At 43.3% G+C, this 18,933-nt stretch overlaps 1 long non-coding RNA gene across 1 annotated transcript in view; it reads left to right on the plus strand.

Annotated features, from left to right (window-relative positions):
• Positions 1-215: 215 nt before the first annotated feature.
• Positions 216-18,933, plus strand: part of LOC138643604 (uncharacterized) — a 41,567-nt gene continuing 22,849 nt past the window's right edge. Inside the window, exon 1 of the long non-coding RNA XR_011314207.1 lies at positions 216-322. This is a non-coding gene — a long non-coding RNA (uncharacterized lncRNA). The remainder of the gene's footprint in view (positions 323-18,933) is intronic.

Genomic DNA, 18,933 nt, shown 5'->3' on the forward strand with positions numbered 1-18,933 from the left:
GGAGTTATGCAAACAACATGGGGAAGCAGCAGTAGACTTTTTGCGGGCGCCACATTTCCCATGAGGCATTATCGACTTACATGTCACCCTTTCAGGTGTGAGAAACTGCTTAGAGAAGATGCTCGTTCCAAAACCTAGGAAAAAAGGCCCCTGCGGTAACAGCTTGTGGTTTTTCTATCTCTATTGTATTTGGTTTGAAACTTTTTGTTTTTCAGGGAATTCATTCAAGATTCCTGAGTGGGAATTCTAGTGCGGAAGATGCCAGCTATTTTTCCGGTCTGGTTCATCCTTTGGCTGAAAATGGGTTACGACTTGCGAAAAGGTAATAAAAGATCTTACATGTCATACATTGCACTTAAAGAAGCACACGCATAAAAGTTTTTATCCTCTTAATGTATTGCAGTCATCATATTATGTAGCACTATGTACTTACAATTGCTCATTTTGCCTTTCTATCCTGTAAATTATATTTTCTCTGTTCTATGTAGAAACAGGAAGTGTCTTTTCCTTGCAGAAATCATTCTCCTCTTCGACTTCTGACCCAGCTGCTTCCCCTCCTTTGCCTTATGTAGTGATGATTCATGCAGGAAAAACTAAATTCCTGTTTCTACTGTAGTGCAGAGGGGTTGGTACAGTGTGTCAGAGGCAGTGACCACAGAAGAGTTCAAAACAAATGTCTTTTAATGTCCAAAGAAATTTACAACTGGAACACAAAGGCTATCCTCCAGATCGCAGTCGGGAAACAAGACAGTCTGTAACAGACTGGTTGCTGTGGGCGACTGGGGGGTGCTAGGCCTTTTGGCTCCGCTTGGCTCCTTGTTACTTCACACAGGCTGAAGCTTTGCAGAGCCTCCTGCTTTGCAAGTTTTCAAACCAAGACTGACACACACGCCTTTGCTGCAGGGTTTTTACAAGGAATCTGAGGCCATAGGCTACTTGTAAGACCTGGCCGGTAGGAAGCGGACCGCCCCACTACCATCCTGTAGTCTGCTCCAAAAATAAATTTTCTTAAATCTGTCTTGGGCAAATAGCTTGCCCAAGACCAAAACTTGCTTTTATTTTGCGCTGCAATCACAGCTATGCCTGTGATCACAATGCACTCCCAAGGCCTCAATACGCTTCTGTGCACATCCTGGGGGACTCTTAGCGACCCTCACATATAACGCCTGTCACTGCCTCACACTACATAGAGCTTCGGAATCAGCTGGTCAGTTTTTAAAAGGCATAGAAAGGCAAAATGAGCAGTTGTAAGTACACAGTGCTATGTAATATGATGACTGCAATATATTAGGATAGAAATTTTGATAGGAGGAGGAGTGCTTTTTTAAAGGGAATCTTTGACTTTTCAAACCAAGTCCTACCCCTCTGTGCTTCACAGCAGGGTCAATCATTTAAAGATTTTATTGCTGAGAGTCTTGAGAATGGACATACCAGACCTTCATCTTGGCCGTGGCAGCAGGGTTCTTGCTTTTCCACAAGTCAACATGTGAACTCATACATGAAAAATATCCAATCAAGGAGCAGCTTGCTCTGCTCATGTGATGTTAAGTGAGCCAATTGAAATCTGCCATGTCATCTCAATACACAGACTAGGAGTCCTAAGCAGATTAGATGAGCTAGATGCTGACACGCCTGCAGGACACTCGCATCTGACTGGTGAGTCTATATGATGATGCGATTATGTGTGCGCCAATAGCAAGGTGCTATGTTAGCACTGTGTGAAGACAGAAAGGGATATTCCTATTGGAGCGTTAAGAGTTAGTATTAGGACCAATCGCATGAAACCTAAATGTAAAGTGGATGTCTTCAATGCCAAACTGTCAGCTTGAACCTTTTATAAGCTTTAAATCTTTCCTATCGATCAGTTGACCACATTGGCTGTGCTACAAATGAGGTAATTTAAAAAAAAAAAAAAAACGTGTAAAATTGCGAGTCATTGGTCCTCAGGTATGCAAAAGCTATATTTTAGATGGCTTGTTTGGCCGGCCACCATTAAGCCTATGTCCCATCACCTGATGATGCCGCTAGCGAAGTGAAACATGTTGGAGGGACGCTGGTGCTAAAATTTGTTGTCCTACTCTGCCAATATGTAATAGTATACCGAGTGCTATGCACTTTCTAAATATAAATTAGCAGGAATACTGCATAAAATAACTGCAGACAGATTATGGACAAAACATTTTATACCCTTTGCATATTCTATTTTAATTAATAGAAAAAAAGTTAAATTATATGGTCTTCTAGTGAGGGTTTATTTAGGGTTCTCCCCAATTTGGAAATTAAATTGTAAAAACAAGCAACTTTGCAATTTAAATCTTACAACCCCAATTCCAAAAAAGTTGGGACTCTACAAAAGTAAAGAAACCAAGAATGCAATTATTTGAAAATCTGTAGCCATATTTTTATTCACAACAGAACAAAGAAAAGATATCAGAGGTTGAAAGTTAGACATTTTTTCATTTATTTTGAGAAAACCTATATCTCATTTAGAAATTTATGGCAGCAACACATCTCAAAAAAGTTGGGACATGGTAAACAAAAGGCTAGAAAAGTACAGTAAGTGGTACTAATGAAAGATAACTGGAGGATCAATTTTCATCTAAGTGGCAGGACGGTGTATAAAAAGATCATGTTAGAAAGGCAGAGTCTCAGAAGCAAAGATGGTCAGAGGGTCACCAATCTGAACAACTACTTCTAAAAATTGTGGAACAATTTTACTAAAATGCTATAACCGCAGAGAAAGAAAGAAAAAAAAAAAGTTTGACCGCAAATCTAAAACGTATACATTAACCTATTGCAATTAAGAAAAAAAAAATTATAAAACTAAATATGAATTTTTTAGCTAACATTCTGATCAGATCACAACGTCATTGCAAACCTGCCTGGCATAATGCTGTGCGGCAACCACCACAGCAGGGACACCGCACTAGTGGGGCGACAGAACTAGGTGCCCAAAGCATCCATGCTGCAAAGTCCACAGGGATCCAGGTCACATGATCCCACAGGAACAGCACAGCAGCAACTATGGCTGCCATTTAACGCCATCACCAAGTGGATAAATCTAGGAAAAAAAAACAACTCACCTTGTGCATGGTCTCAGACAAAAAGCTAAAACTCTATTCACTTGATATGGCCAGTGTTGTTTTGTGCTGTGCCCGTGGGGTGATGTAAACTCAAGCTGGGGGGGCTTTGAAGCATGAGTGCTGTAAGCCACCTGGGTTGCACCTTTATGGTTAGGCACCCACTAAAGAGTGTTCCTTTACATGGCAGTAGGTTTTATACAGGCTTATCAGAATGTTAATTAAGTAACTAATCTTCAGGTTGATTGATTGTTGCTTAGGCTACTTTCACACTAGCGTCGTGCAACGTCCGTCTCAATGCGTCGTTGTGGAGAAAAAAACGCAACCTGCAAAGTTGCCTGCAGGATGCGTTTTTTCTCCACAGACTTTCATTAGCGATGCATTGCGATGGATTGCCACACGTCGCATCCGTCGTGCGACGGATGCATCATGTTTTTGCAGTCCATCGGGACCAAAAAAATGTTCCACGCAACGTTTTTTTGTTCGTCGGTTCTGTTTTTCCGACTGCGCATGCGCGGCTGGAACTCCGCCCCCTCCTCCCCGGACCTTACAATGGGGCAGCGGATGCGTTGTAAAACTGTATCCGCTGCCCCCGTTGTATTTTTTTCGCAGTTTGCGTCGCTACGTCGGGCCCGTACCGACGCTAGTGTGAAAGTAGCCTTAGCTGCACTAAATCAAATGTACAAGTTTTAGATATGTGATACAAGTCTTTTGTCTTTAGTTATGTTCACTTTCAGAAAATTGCAAATACTTTGAATATCTTCCCATCTACAGCACATAATATCAAAAGATTCTTGATAAATCCAAGAGCTCAAGGGAAAAGGTCGATGGTCAATATTGGATGCTTAAATAAAAAGGAAACAAAAATTCCCATTGTACTTACATTTTAAGATACACCGGTCTTTATTTTCTGAAATGCCATGCCAGTGCTACTGACTGACCAGAAATTTCCAAAAAGAAAAAAGGGGGATGGGCACAGCTAATAATAAAAAAAATCTTCAAGCTTTATTACAAATACATATCCTTAAACATCCATACAAAGATGATGTGGTACAGGAACTGCTCTGACACTTTTCTGGCACCCAATGCAACCTTAAGGCACCGTCACATTTAGTGACGCTGCAGCGATCAAGACGATGCCGATCGCTGCAGCGTCGCTGTGTGGTCGCTGGAGAGTTGTCACACAGACAGCTCTCCAGCCACTAACGATGCCGAAGTCCCCTGGTAACCAGGGTAAACATCGGGTTATTAAGCGCAGGGCCACGCTTAGTAACCCGATGTTTACCCTGGTTACCAGTGTAAATGTAAAAAAAAAAAAACACTACATACTTACATTCCGGTGTCTGTCGCGTCCCCCGGCGTTCTGCTTCCCTGCACTTCCCTGCACTGTAAGCACCGCTGTGCTCTGCTTTATGGCCAGCCGGCGCTGACAGTGCAGGGAAGCAGAACGACGGGGGACGCGACAGACACCGGAATGTAAGTATGTAGTATTTGTTTTTCTTTCCTGCACTGACTGTGAGCGCCGGCCGGAAAGCACAGCGGTGACGTCACCGCTGTGCTCTGCTTTCCGGCCGGCGCTTACACAGTGCAGAGACGCACAACGCCGGGGGACAGACACCGGAATGTAAGTATGTAGTGTGGTTTTTTTTACGTTTACGCTGGTAACCAGGGTAAACATCGGGTTACTAAGCGCGGCCCTGCGCTTAGTAACCCGATGTTTACCCTGGTTACCAGTGAAGACATCGCTGAATCTGCGTCACACACGCCGATTCAGCGATGTCTGCGGGAGATCCAGCGATGAAATAAAGTTCTGGACTTTCTGCTCCGACCAACGATGTCACAGCAGGATCCAGATCGCTGCTGCGTGTCAAACACAACGATATCGCTATCCAGGACGCTGCAACATCACGGATCGCTAGCGATATCGTTGTTAAGTTGGTCAGTGTGAAGGTACCTTTAGTCATGCAGCTCTATGACAGCCAGTCTGAGGTGAGGGACGTGGCCACCCCACCACCCCCTGTTCTCTGCAGAGAGTCAGCCATTATCAGGAGACTGTGTTCTAGGTAACAGCATATAGCTGCACATTGCTATGTGTCAGATGGAGGGGTGAGCAGTGAGGAGCAGCTGCTCTCACACCAGCCCCCTGATAATGTCCCATTGTCTGCAGTGAAAAACACCAAAAAAGGACACATTCAAGAAAAAACACCAAAAAACAGGCAAAGATGCTTACCTGTCTAAATAGGCCTCAATACAAATGCACAAGCAGGGTGCAGCGGACCCAAACAAAATAGCAAGTGCACAGGTGCGATACCTAATGAAACAGCCAGCCTTCAATAAGGGTTTGGCCGTGTGGTACACCAATGCACTAAGATAAAATACTCTGTATGTGGCGTGTTCACACAAGGAATACAAAGCGTCTGGCTACAGCCTATTAATGACGCCATATGGCGGGCTGCCCAGTGCTAAAAATGCATCCCGTGCGAACAGAGGCCACAGTGTACAGAACAATTCGGGCCCAGCTGCACCCTGCAAAAAATATACGTGCAAAAAAACATATAAATATATGTAAGGTCTTAGTTGATATTAGGGCCATAATATGGAAGCTGGCAACCCACGCCAAGGGTCCTTACGTATTGCCAGTCCTACTCTAACATGAAAAACACCAAAAAAGGACACATTCAAGAAAAACCACCAAAAAACAGGCAAAGATGCTTACCTGTCTAAATAGGCCTCAATACAAATGCACAAGCAGGGTGCAGCGGACCCAAACAAAATAGCAAGTGCACAGGTGCAATACCTAATGAAACAGCCAGCCTTCAATAAGGGTTTGGCCGTGTGGTACACCAATGCACTAAGATAAAATACTCTGTATGTGGCGTGTTCACACAAGGAATACAAAGCGTCTGGCTACAGCCTATTAATGACGCCATATGGCGGGCTGCCCAGTGCTAAAAATGCATCCCGTGCAAACAGAGGCCACAGTGTACAGAACAATTCGGGCCCAGCTGCACCCTGCAAAAAATATACGTGCAAAAAAACATATAAATATATGTAAGGTCTTAGTTGATATTAGGGCCATAATATGGAAGCTGGCAACCCACGCCAAGGGTCCTTACGTATTGCCAGTCCTACTCTAACATGAAAAACACCAAAAAAGGACACATTCAAGAAAAACCACCAAAAAACAGGCAAAGATGCTTACCTGTCTAAATAGGCCTCAATACAAATGCACAAGCAGGGTGCAGCGGACCCAAACAAAATAGCAAGTGCACAGGTGCAATACCTAATGAAACAGCCAGCCTTCAATAAGGGTTTGGCCGTGTGGTACACCAATGCACTAAGATAAAATACTCTGTATGTGGCGTGTTCACACAAGGAATACAAAGCGTCTGGCTACAGCCTATTAATGACGCCATATGGCGGGCTGCCCAGTGCTAAAATGCATCCCGTGCGAACAGAGGCCACAGTGTACAGAACAATTCGGGCCCAGCTGCACCCTGCAAAAAATATACGTGCAAAAAAACATATAAATATATGTAAGGTCTTAGTTGATATTAGGGCCATAATATGGAAGCTGGCAACCCACGCCAAGGGTCCTTACGTATTGCCAGTCCTACTCTAACATGAAAAACACCAAAAAAGGACACATTCAAGAAAAACCACCAAAAAACAGGCAAAGATGCTTACCTGTCTAAATAGGCCTCAATACAAATGCACAAGCAGGGTGCAGCGGACCCAAACAAAATAGCAAGTGCACAGGTGCAATACCTAATGAAACAGCCAGCCTTCAATAAGGGTTTGGCCGTGTGGTACACCAATGCACTAAGATAAAATACTCTGTATGTGGCGTGTTCACACAAGGAATACAAAGCGTCTGGCTACAGCCTATTAATGACGCCATATGGCGGGCTGCCCAGTGCTAAAATGCATCCCGTGCGAACAGAGGCCACAGTGTACAGAACAATTCGGGCCCAGCTGCACCCTGCAAAAAATATACGTGCAAAAAAACATATAAATATATGTAAGGTCTTAGTTGATATTAGGGCCATAATATGGAAGCTGGCAACCCATGCCAAGGGTCCTTACGTATTGCCAGTCCTACTCTAACATGAAAAACACCAAAAAAGGACACATTCAAGAAAAAACACCCTTGGCGTGGGTTGCCAGCTTCCATATTATGGCCCTAATATCAACTAAGACCTTACATATATTTATATGTTTTTTTGCACGTATATTTTTTGCAGGGTGCAGCTGGGCCCGAATTGTTCTGTACACTGTGGCCTCTGTTCGCACGGGATGCATTTTTAGCACTGGGCAGCCCGCCATATGGCGTCATTAATAGGCTGTAGCCAGACGCTTTGTATTCCTTGTGTGAACACGCCACATACAGAGTATTTTATCTTAGTGCATTGGTGTACCACACGGCCAAACCCTTATTGAAGGCTGGCTGTTTCATTAGGTATTGCACCTGTGCACTTGCTATTTTGTTTGGGTCCGCTGCACCCTGCTTGTGCATTTGTATTGAGGCCTATTTAGACAGGTAAGCATCTTTGCCTGTTTTTTGGTGTTTTTTTCCCATTGTCTGCAGTCAGAGGTGAGGGGGCATGGCCTGCTCCTTGCTAGTAGCCATGCAGTGAAGGAAACATTATCAGAGGTCTGACTTCTACTAGAAGTGTCAGTTCTTTCTCCATTTTATGTCCTCGTGTACAACTGGTGATTCTTCTACCACAACTACGTCCGGCTTTGCTTCTGAAGTCTCTCGGATCTGAAAAATGATAAAAGGTATTTTTTGTTATATGGAATAGCATTATTAAACACATCTTGTTCTAATGGGATAACCTGCTAACATGATGGAACTTCAGATTGAAACCGTTACTATGAGTGGCTCACTGAATACGGATTTATACATCTGCAGATTACTTCATTTTGGGCCTTTTCAAAAGTTTTACTTTCTCTACAATTTGATTTGTATAGCGACATCCATTTAGTTTATCATATTTTAAAGGAGTCCTGCCACCAGATTAATAGTGACAATTTTATGTTCCTATTTAATTCCTGCTGCTCCCCTGAGTAAACCAGTATTTTTTAATTCTATAGTCCGGTTCCAAAGATTTGGGCCTCTTAATCTGGTGTTGATTTTTATGGTCAGTCTCACTGGATTCTCTGGGGGCGTGTCCTTAGGTTGCACTATCTTACCCTGCGAGCCACGCCCCCTAGGTAAAAACCATAAGAATTAGCACTAAATAAAAAAAGACCCATTTCTCTGGCACAGTATGGTGAATTTAAAAGAAAAAAAAAATAGAATATTCTGTGAAGCAAAGCAATAAAATAAGAGCAAAATCTAGCCACTTCTCACCTGGTGACATACTATTTAAGTGAATAAAAAAAAGGACTTGACTATTGTGATTTAATCATAGATATATTTCACAAATTATTGTGAGATTTTCAGGACAATAGCACTCTGTAAAGATCTAAACTCCTATGACAATGCTCGCAGACTTCACACTGTGATCTTCCCACATATATCTATGACACATCAGAAGATTAATTTTTACGGAGGACTTCCAATGCGGAGACCATGAAACCACAGAAAACTAATTAGACCTCTCTTCCCCACTTATTGGTTTTAAAGCAATCTTGTAATATATGAAAATGGACTTCTCACCTTGTAAGCTTCCTGCTGATGCCTGCAGTATCTATCAAAACACGAGGAGTTGGGCTTCATGGTCAGAGTTGGGTAAAAAATTTTGCATTGCGTTGTATCCTAGGTAGTAACTGACTGTGCCAAAATTCAACAACTATCTCCAAGGCAAAAAAAAGGTTTCTTTTAAATTGGTGTAATTTCATCCCCTACTTTATTTATATGCTTCTCAATAATATGGGCCGTGGTTAACTATAGTCACTAGTGATGAGCGGGTATACTTGTTACTCGAGTTTTCCCGAGCATGTTCGGGTGATCTCCGAGTAATTGGATGTGCTCTGAGTTTTAGTTTCTGTCTCCAAAGCTGTATGATTTGCAGCTGCCAGACAGCCTAAATACATGTGGGGGTTGCCCGTTTGTTAGGGAATTCCCACATGTAATCAGGCTGTCTAGCAGACGCAAATCATGCAGCTACGGAGACTAAAACTAAAACTCCGAGCACGCCAAAATACTTGGAGACCACCCGAGCATGCTCGGGAAATATCGAGTAGCGAGTATACTTGCTCATCACTAATAGTCACATAAACACAGAGGAAATACATACATGATTTTCCTCAAATCAGATGCAAGACATTAACCAACAATATTTAAAAGCTAATTTTTAGTGCCAATAACCCAAACTATTGGCAAGATTTCCTTTGCATCAGTTTCGGCAAGAGTAGGCAAGTTGTATATAGGAAGTAAATAGGTTCCACGTTTAAAAAGGTATTTCCTAAAAAAAAAAAGTTCCTTAGGATAGAGGATAACCTGCTAATAGCTGAAGTCTGACCACTGGGATCTCCAAGAATCTTAAGATCAGGACTCTTTAGCTCAAACAGGTGAATCCAAACAACCCTTAGGATGGGGAAAAAAAGGGAACAACGCCGCGCACAATCTAAGTGCAGTAGAAACTAGGTGTAAATTGCATGCTTATATAATTGCACTCACCTTGTCAAAGGCGAAAAATCAAGCATTCAAAGAGGATCCGACAGGAATCCAAGGGGAACTAAAATATATTGTATATAAGGGGCACTCACTGTAGAACCTTTGGAACTCAAATGAGAACAATTTATTGTTCAGTGTTCAAAATGAAAAAAGAGGCAAAACATCCACTAAATGCAAAGGAACAAGTAAAACGTTGGTATGCACAGATATACTTCAGCCACGACATTTCGGCAACAAAATGCCCTTTTCAAGCCAAATCTGTATAGGGAGGTTTTGCAGAGTAGGAATCACCATGGCTGTGAAGCCTGTGAATTATGTGCGCACCAGCATCCTTTGCATTTGGTGGATGTTTTGCCTCTTTTTTTCATTTTGAACACTGAACAATATATTGTTCTCATTTGAGTGCCGAAGGTTCATGCTTAAAGCAATCCAAAGGGAACGGTCTGCTGCTCAGCCGACTGGACACACTGGAAAGGCCATCCGTGGTAAAATAGTAGATAGCAAGGGAAATCCCAGTATGTAGCCGGCACTCCTGTATAGAGATTCTCATAGATGTCATACATGAATATCTGCTTTATTGAGGTAATAAAAAAAAAAATTACAGGACAACACGTTTCAGCTCCTACACCTTGGAGTCTTCTTCAGGTCATTAACCCCTTCATGACCTTGGGATTTTTCATTTTTCCGTGTTCGTTTTTCACTCCCCTCCTTCCCAGAGCCATAACTTTTTTATTTTTCCGTCAATTTGGCCATATGAGGGCTTATTTTTTGCGGGACGAGTTGTACTTTTGAATGACATCATTGGTTTTAGCATGGAATCACCATAATATTAAACTTTTTTGGTGTTTAACAAGTGTCTAGATAAACTGTGTTGAACTAAGCTGACTTTAGTGTTGTCGTGATGTCCATTTATTCTAGCTCTTAGCATTTGGGTCGTGCGGCCTACAATATACAACAGATTACATAAATCACAAAATCGTAGTTACTTACCGATAATGGTATTTCTCTGATCCCATGACGGCACCACGGAGAGAGGGATCCGCCCTCAGGGACAGGAAACCTACAGGTGAAAAAGGCGGTACCTCTCTCCCACATCAGTTGGTTTGCAGAGCATTAAACAGAACTTTAGCTGCAATCTTAAAACAGTTAAACCAAACAAAACATTTAATTCAGCTTAGCAGAAGCACCGTGTGGCTAAACATTAATAACTAATTCTAGTGTGCACACCCACACGTGAAAGGAGGGAATGTACGGGTGCCTTCATGGGATTAGAGAAATACCGTTATCGGTAAGTAACTACAATTTTCTCTATCCCCCATGATGGCACCACAGAGAGAATTTCATAGAATGTACATTGGGGGGACCACTGCCTCCAGAACCCGTCTGCCAAAGGGGAGGTCTGAAGAAGAGGTCAGGTCTAGCCAGTAATGGTTAAAGAATGTAGAGGGAGAAGACCAAGTAGTTGCTCAATTGAGGCTCCAGCCCTCTCTGCCCAAGAAGTCGCCACCGATCTGTCGAATGGGCTCTGACCCTCTCCGGTATGGCTTCATTACACGAAGAATACGAAAGGACGATAGTGTCTCTTATCCACCTCGCCAGTGTGGCCTTTGATACTTTATGTCCTTTCTTTGGACCCTGGAGGCACACAAAAAGAGACCTATCCTTCCTACAGTCCCTCGTGGCTGACAGGTATTGAACGAGACTTCTTTTAACATCTAACGTGTGTAGGAGTTATTTTCTGTTTCTGGGGTTGGGACAGAAAGAGGGCAGAGAGATTTCCTGTGATCTATGGAATTGTGATGCCATTTTAGGAAGATAGGATGGGTCGGTCTTAAGGACCACTCTATCATCTAGTATCTGAGTTAGAGGTGGGTACGCTGATAAAGCCTGTATATCACCAATTCTATGAGCTAACATTAGAGCTACTAGTAGAGAGGTTTTGAGGGATATGATTTTTAGTGAGGCTTGCGACAATGGCTCAAAGGGTGCTTTGGTTAGAGCAGATAGTACTAAGTTTAGATCCCAGGGAGGCATAGTGTGGTGGAAAATGGGTCTAGATCTACTTGAGGCCTTAATAAATCTCTTTACCCAGCGATTCCCTGCTAAGTCACAGTTGTAAAGGGCCCCTAGCACTGCAACTTGAACTTTAAGTGTACTTGTTGCTAAGCCCTTTTCCAGCCCCTTCTGAAGGAACTCTAGGATTTTTTTGATTGGTATCTCGCCGGCTAAACTGGCACCTGAGTGTGACAAAGATCTCCTCCAAACCTTCCCATATACTCTAGTAGTCACGGCTTCCTACTTAGAAGAAGAGTGTAGACTAGATTTTAGGAGAACCCTCTTTCAATTAGAAGTTTCCTTTCAAATTCCAGGCAGTCATATACAAGTTTTTTATTTGCGGGTGAACTATCAGTCCCTGGAATAGAAGTTTCGGAATGTCTGGAAGAACCCAAGGGTCTGTTATGGACATTATCCTTAGCTACGAAAACCATGCTCGTTTTGGCCAAAAGGGGGCTATCACAATCACCCTTGCTCTGTCCTCCCGAATCTTCTTCAATACTTAAAGAATTAGTGCTATTGGAGGAAAGGCAAAGGCTAGGTGAAAATCCCAGGGAATTGAGAAGGCGTCCAGGGTCAGTGGGCTCCCCAGGGGTCGATTGAACAGAAAGTGTATGTCTTCCGGCGGTTTAGACTGCTTGTGAACAGGTCTATTTCCGGGAGACCCCAAAGCTCTACTATATGATTGAATACTCCCTGGTTCAATTCCCATTCCCCGTTTCAGCTGTGTTCGACTTAAAAAAAAATTTCCGTACCCTTTATGTGAAAGGCTGATAATAAAGCTAGATTGGACTCTGCTAACAGTAGAATGGATCTTGTTACGTCCATCAATGCTCGAGACCTGGTACCCCCTTGGTGATTCAAATATGCCACCACCACCGTGTTGTCTGAGAACACCCTCACATGATGGGATTGGAGGGAGTCTAGAAAGTGGTTGATAGCATATTCCACCACCAGGAGCTCTTTCATGTTTGACGAGCCAATTTTTTGCTCTTCTGACCAAGGACCTTGAGCAATCTGTTTGTCTAGATGCGCCCCCCACCCCCAGGGGCTTGCGTCTGTGGTTAATGTTACAGATATTGGCCACACCCAAGGGACACCCCTGGCTAGGTTGTCTGGATCTACCCATCAGGCTAGGGAATGTAGTTTCAGAGGAGATTTTTAAGTGCTTTTCTAAATCTCCCCGTAAGAGAGACCCTGCTTCTAGTATCTCCCACTGGAGGTCCCTGGTATGACTTTTTAAGCCCATCGGACCGCTGGAATACAGGCTGTCATTTACCCTAGTATGGACATTTTTTTGTGCAAGGTGATGACCGGGAATTCTCTCAGCTGTGTCACCAGCTGCATCATATTCAAAATTTTTCCCCCTGGAAGACGTCATTCTTGTCTGTTTGAGTCTATTATTATTCCTAGGCACTCTTGTACTTGAGTTGGAATGATCTCGGACTTCGCTAAGTTTAATAGCCACCCAAGGTCTGTCAGATGTCATCACTTTGTTCAGCTGTTGACTGCAATGATGAGAGGATTCTTCAATTACCAGGAGGTCGTCCAGATATGGCACTATCAGACTTTTTTGTTCTCTTATGTGAGCCATGACCTTCGCCATTAGTTTCATAAATACCCTCGGGGCTATGGCTAAGCCTAGGGAGAGGGCCCTGAATTGGTAGTGTTTTAACACCCCTTGCATCATTACTGCCACTCTGAGAAACCTCTGATGGTCTAAGTGATTGGGCACATGGCAATATGCGTCTTTTAAATCTATGACAGTCATAAAACAAGACGGATAAAGCACTCTCACACATGTCTTTATCTTTATTGTCTCCATTTTGAACCATTGAGTCACTAGATACTCCCCCCGCTGCCTAGATCGGCCCGATGGACCCCCAGCATCCCATGATGACATATCAATCAGATATGCTTTGCAAAAAAGAAAAAAAAGAGCATGAACCGCACATCCCAAAATCATACGTTGATCTAAAGCCGCTAGGCAAAAATTAATATAACTGAATATGAGGTTTACAGTTTAACATTCTGATAGGACCCACTACGAGGTTTGCCGTGAAGTGGCAGTGGGCTTCATACAGTCTGATCAGAATGTTAAACTGAAAACCTCATATTCAGTTATATTAATTTTTGCCTAGCGGCTTTAGATCAACGTATGATTTTGGGATGTGCGGTTCATGCTCTTTTTTTTTCTTTTTTGCAAAGCATGTTCTAGTCTTCTTCTTGGACCAGCACTCCTCCTATTTGGCACAGGTGATTTTAATTAGCAGGAGACTGCAAAGTTAGGGGTCTAGCCCATTTTGGCTCTCACTGAAGAGCTGGAGGAAGGTGAGTTTAAGTGCTCCTTTCATTTTGGTGTTGGTGCTGTGTGGCGGCCATTGTTGCTGTGGCTTTGTGCTGGTGGGGCGGCGCGGTCTGGAGTCATGGGGGCTCAGTCTCGCAGCATGGGTGCTGTGGGGCAACAGGCCGTCCGCCCTGCTGGTGCATGGCCGCTGTGGCGGTGGGCGCCGCACGGCTCCGCTCCGTTAGGGCGATAGGACCCACTACGAGGTTTGCCGTGAAGTGGCAGTGGGCTTCATACAGTCTGATCAGAATGTTAAACTGAAAACCTCATATTCAGTTATATTAATTTTTGCCTAGCGGCTTTAGATCAACGTATGATTTTGGGATGTGCGGTTCATGCTCTTTTTTTTTTTTCTTTTTTGCATATCAATCAGATATGCTGTAGGTTCCCCGTCAGGGACAGGAAACCGAACTGATGTGGGAGAGAGGTACCGCCTTTTTCACCTGTAGGTTTCCCTTCCCTGAGGGCGGATCCCTCTCTCTCCGTGGTGCTGTCATGGGGGATAGAGAAAAGTGCTTTCACAGGTTAAATGTTGCTTTAACATAAATTTATCTCCTGTACTGTTAGATGTTATCGATTTTGCTCCATGCTGAATAATGGTGCAGGTGCAGCAATTTTTTGATCTGCATTTGTATACTCCTGCATTTTTTGTTTGTTTCATAGGGTCTGAACCACCATTTTTTCTGGTAAAATTTCTGAGAGCTATAAAATTTTTAATTGTGTGACCCCCTCCTAAATGTGATACCAGGCTGATTTGGTAGAATATTTTTTTTTTAAAATAAGCCGGATTACTTACCGGTAATGCTCTTTTAATGAGTCCTCGACAGAACCCACATGAGAGAGAGGGATCCGCCCATAGGAACAGGAAAACTACAGAATGAAAGGAGGCGGTCCCCTCTCCTCAGTTTAGTTTTCAGAGTGTAAAAGGGAACCACAAAAGTTTTAGTATTAACTCATATTCAGCAATATAAATGTCTTAAACTCTATACAACCATTATTTGTGACCTTAAAGGAAGGAAATTGTGCATAATTAGGGAGGGTAGTAAATGGGTGCTGTCGTGGACTCATTAAAAGAGCATTAACGGTAAGTAATCTGGCTTTTTACCCTTTGCTACAACAGCACCCACATGAGAGACTTTCAGAGACTTATTATCTGGGTGGGATTACTGTACTAAGGACAGCTCTACCAAAGGTCAGGTCGGAAGATGTAGATCAAGTCTTTAATGGTTGTAAAAGGTAGAAGGTATTGACCAAGTTGCGGCCTTATATAATAAAGCAATCGGTACATCTGCTAGCTCCGCCCAAGAGGATGCCATGGCTCTTGCTGAATGTAGGAACCTCACTTTTTGACGAATAGGCCAAGCAGATAGCTTCTCTGTTCCATCTCTGTTCCATCCATAGCTTTTGTGACCCCATGTCCTTTCCTGGTGCCCTGAAAGGAGACAAACAGAGCCGGACTCTGCCTCCAGGCCTGAGATCTTTCTACATAGGTTAGGATGGCTCTTCTAACATCTAAGGTATGGAACTTCTGCTGCTCTGAAGTTACTGGAGTATCAAAAAAGGAAGGGAGAAAAATTTCCTGTTACCTATAGTAGGTGAATGCAACCTTAGAAAGGTATGAGGGGTCTGGCTTAAGGACTACCCTATCTTGGAATACTAACATGAAGGGTGGGTCTATTGAGAGGGCCTGGATGTCACTAACCCTTCTAGCCGATGTTAAGGCTACTAATAGGGCGACTTTATACGATAAGACGTTTAAGGGTATTGAATCTAGAGGTTCAAATGGGGGACCAGTTAAGGCCTCAAGAACTAGGTTTAAATCCCACGGTGGTAGACGGGAAATATGGACTGGGTTTCTCCGTTCACAGGCCTTTATAAATCTGGAGATCCACTTATCTCCTGCTATATTGCACCCATATAGGGCTCCCAATGCTGACATTTGTACTCTTAGGGTGTTTACTGATCAACCTAATTCTCGACCCTTTTGTAAGAATTCTAGGATTGGTTCAACTGGAGCTTGTCTAGTGAAAGGTTTTGTATAAAAATTTAAGAATATTTTCCACACTCTACTTTATATTAGGGTAGTAGATTTTTTTTCTACTCTATAACAGAGTGTTTACAAGAACTTTAGAAAAGCCTCTTGAAGTTAATAGCTGCCTCTCAAATTCCACGCCGACAAGTGAAGTCCTTTCACTTGCGGATGGAAAAAAAGTCCTTGGGATAGCAACTTCCGGTCTGACGGAAGAATCCATGGGTCGCATAGAGACATGGCCTGGAGACAAGAGAACCATGGTCTCTTCGGCCAGAAGGGTGTGATAAGAATCACCCTTGTTTTCTCCCTTCTGATCTTCCTGAGCACTAGTGCAATCAGTGACATCGGAGGAAAGGCATACACTTGATGGAACTTCCAGGGATGCTGAAGTGAGTCCAGCATGTCTGGATGATCCACCATGTTCAAGGAAGCGAACCTTTGTACTTGTCTGTTTTCTCTGGTAGCAAACAGATCTATTAACAGATCATTCTTCTCGACCTTTCTGCAGCTTTCGACACTGTTGACCACCCTCTCCTACTCTCTAGGCTCCAGTCACTTGGCATTAAGAACACTGCTCTCTCCTGGTATACACATCCTCCCTTGACCTTACCCCTGCTGTACTACAGAACGCCACTGACTGTCTGTCTGCAGTCTCCAACATCATGTCTGCTCTCTATCTGAAACTCAACCTCTCCAAAACTGAACTACTTCTGCTCCCGCCATCTACTAACCTCCCTAAATCTGACATTTCCGTCTCCGTGGGTGGCACCATAATAACACCCCGGCAGCAGGCGCGCTGTCTGGGTGTTATGTTTGACTCCGATCTCTCCTTCACCTCCCATATACAATCTCTTGCCCGCTCGTGCCACTTACACCTAAAGAACATCTCTAGAATCTGCCCTTTTCTCACCATGGAAACAACCAAAACCCTCACTGTCCCCCTGATCCACTCCCGCCTGGACTACTGTAATGCTCTACTAATTGGCCTCCCCCTTACTCGACTTTCCCCTCTCCAGTCTATCCTTAATGCAGCAGCCAGGGTCATCCATCTGGCTAATCGTTACTCGGACTCGTCCGCTCTTCGCCGGTCGTTACACTGGCTGCCCATTCATTACAGGATACAATTCAAAGTACTTGTTCTCACCCACAAAGCTCTCCACAGTGCGGCACCCCCATACATCTCCTCCCTCATTTCTGTCTACCAGCCTAACCGACCGCTGCGCTCTGCAAATGACCTTCGACTAACCTCTGCACTAATCCGTACCTTCCACTCCGGACTCCAAGACATCTCCCGTGCTGTGCCAATCCTCTGGAATGCTCTACCCCAAGATTTAGGACCATCCACAATTTGCATAGTTTTAGGCGCTCGCTCAAAACACATTTGTTCAGAGCGGCCTATCACATTCAGTAATCAAAGTCATTTTATGTCTGTGTGTGTGTAGCCCATTCACTATCTCCATCTATCCCCCACCCCCTGAAGATGGCTGGACCATCATTGTAAATACATCATTGTAAATACACACCTGTACTTTGTATCTCCCCCACCTCATTGTAGATTGCAGGCTCTCACGAGCAGGGTCGTTTTGTTTTGCTTTAATTATTGTATTGTTAACGTTGTTACTGTTTGTGTTTGAAACTGTTAAACTGTAAAGTGCTGCGGAATATGTTGGCGCTATATAAATAAAGATTATTATTATTATTATTTGTGGGGTACCCCATAATTTTGCTATCTTCTTGAACGTGAGCTTGTTGAGAGTCCATTCTCCTTGATGTAGCATGTTTCGGCTGAGAAAGTCTGCTTTCGTGTTTTCTACCCCTTTGATGTGAAGGGCTGTTAGGGATGAGAGATAGATATCTTCCATTTAGCAGAAACCTGATGCTATGGTCATCAGACTTCCTGACTGTCTACCCCCTTGACGGTTCATGTATGCCACTGCAGTGGAATTGTCTGACAAAATTCTTACATGCGCTCCACGAATCTGTGGAAGGAAATGATTTAAAGGATACTCCTCTGCTTTTAACTCTTTCCAATTAGAAGAGTATATTGATTCTGTCAGATCCAAGACATCTTGGGCTAGATTATCCCTCATATGGGCACCCCAACCCGAGGGGCTAGCATCGGTAGTACTTATCTTGGAAGGCTCTATTATCCAAGGTACCCCTTTAGATAGATGATCTATATCTAACCACCAGGATAGGGAATTTACTACATTTTGGGAAAGAGTCAATTTATTTTCCAGATATCCCTGTGCGTTTTCCTGAACGTACAAGATCTCATATTGTAATGGTCTGATATGAAATTGAGCACATGGGACTGCTGGGATACATGAAGTTAATGATCCTAGTAAGGACATAGCTTCTCTTAGTGACATGACCGGGTTTTTTTTATTGCCGATGTCATCTTTGATTGTATAGTCAATTTTTTTGACTGTGGGAGGAAACATCTCTGACTTACGGAGTCTAGATGGATTCCTAGGAATGTTTGAAAGGTTTCTGGATTCAGTCTGGATTTTTCGTAATTGACGATCCATCCTAACTCCTGTAGGGACGAAATCGTATTAGATAAATGGTCTTTACATTGAGACACAGAATTTCCTACTACTAGAAAGTCATCTAGGTAGGGTATTATTAGAGTATCTTGTTGGCGCAGGTAAGCCATCACCTCTAGCATTACTTTTGTATAGATGCGAGGAGCCATTGGAAGACTAAAAGGCATTGCCACATATTGAAAGTGACGAACCTGTCCTGCCCAGTTGACCACTACCCTTAGGTACCGCTGGTGCTTGGTGTGTAT

The sequence above is a fragment of the Ranitomeya imitator genome, chromosome 6 (genome assembly GCF_032444005.1).
Source record: "Ranitomeya imitator isolate aRanImi1 chromosome 6, aRanImi1.pri, whole genome shotgun sequence".
Classification (NCBI taxonomy): domain Eukaryota; kingdom Metazoa; phylum Chordata; class Amphibia; order Anura; family Dendrobatidae; genus Ranitomeya; species Ranitomeya imitator.